Source organism: Condylura cristata, unplaced genomic scaffold (assembly GCF_000260355.1).
Source record: "Condylura cristata isolate star-nosed mole 26May11 unplaced genomic scaffold, ConCri1.0 scaffold00012, whole genome shotgun sequence".
Lineage (NCBI taxonomy): Eukaryota > Metazoa > Chordata > Mammalia > Eulipotyphla > Talpidae > Condylura > Condylura cristata.
This window is the reverse complement of record NW_004567113.1, coordinates 21,286,465-21,288,224: the sequence shown is the minus strand read 5'-3', so window position 1 is coordinate 21,288,224 and position 1,760 is coordinate 21,286,465.

Here is a 1,760-nt window from a genome sequence, read left to right as displayed (position 1 = left end):
TGGGAATCGAACTCATGTGGAAGTGGCTTTGGTCTCTCAGTATTGCGCTTCAACCCGCTGCGCCACCAGGGAGGGCCGTCTCCCAACCACTTTTAATTAATCTGTGTATGGAGTCTAGTTTCTTTCTTTCTTTCTTTCTTTCTTGTTTTCTTTCTTTCTTTCTTTCTTTCTTTCTTTCTTTCTTTCTTTCTTTCTTTCTTTCTTTCTTCCTTTCTTTCTTTCTCTCTCTCTCTTTCTCTCTTTCTTTCTTTCTTTCTAACTTTCACAAAGAACTGGTACACAGGCCAGAGGTGTGGGGGTGAGAGGATTCACCAGAGACAGAGTGGGGAGCACAACAGGCAGATTGAAATACACTGCTGAGGGGAGCAGCAGGCAAGAGAGGAGGTTCTGCCAAGTCACGTGGGTTACCTCCCTTGTGAGATATTGAACTCGTGTTGCAGTGATGGTGGCTAGCTTCACAGTGCTTCACTTTAACCTGTTGTGCTGCCAGGAAGGGCCTGGTCTTTGTTGTTTCTTAAACATACCAACCTCACCTCTGTCCCAGGCATTATTGGTCACTCTATGTGGAATGTTTTCCCACATATCTGTGTGGCTCATTCAAACATTTTCTTTAGTTCTCTTTAGGTCAAATGATATCTTATTAAAGAGGCCTTTCAGACTACCCTATTTCAAATAGCATCCACTTCTACCTAGGGAATAGTATCCCACTATTCCCTTTACTCTGCTTTATATTCATTTCTCCTTTTTATCTACCACTAACTAATTATATATTTGTAGTCTTTTCCTCTCAAATATTAACTCCATCAGGACAAGAACTTGCTTGGTATGCTGCTGTGTCCTCAATATCTAGAATGGTATCTGGAAAATGAAATGTGCTTAATAAATACTGGTTGAATGAATAAAAGAATCCTTTAATCTTTGGCACTTTATGTACAGGTTGGTTTGCTTTTCTATAATGTGCTTAATTCTTCTGTGGCACATGGAGTAGTGCCACTTATTATTACAATAGTAGTCATTTATTATTTCAAAATGTTTTATAAATGTGAACATTTAAAAATCAAATGTAGGGCCCTCCCTGGTGGCGCAGTGGGTTAAAGCACAGCACTGAGAAACTAAAGCCACGTCATCATGAGTTCGATCCCAAACCCTGGAGGTGATCCATATGATGAGGCAGATCTCTCCTGACTGCCTGCTGATCCCCTTAGCAGTGTACTTCGTCAGTCGGCCTGTTCTGCTCCCCACTGTGTCTCTGGTGAATTTTCTCACCGCCCTAGACCTCTGGTCTCTACCCCAGTTCTCTTTGCATAAGTAAATAAATAAATCTTAAAAAAAAATCAAGTATAGTAGAAATATATGAAGGTTCTATATGAAGTTGGTTAGTGAAAAATGGTCCTGTACTTTCAGGGTATACAATTTTAATTTTGGCTTCTATCTATTTTTACTCATTATATACTATGTTGGGTAGACAACGATAAAGACCAAAATAAAATATTTACTCAACTCTTCATTATCTAATCTAATGAACAAGTTACTTGCTATAACTAACCTGCTTGTATTTATTTTCATACCTCACCATAGTTCAAGAGGACTAATGTTTGGGTTGTGATAGTTTGGTTATAGGCTATATGGGGTGAGGGGCAGTAAATAAGAAATAATGGGTGGTAGCAGATGGTTTTATTATTATACTGCTTAATGATGGCTAAGAATTTGAAAGCAAATTTCGTTTTCTTCACACTCTAGGCCTTTTTTTTTTTTTTTTT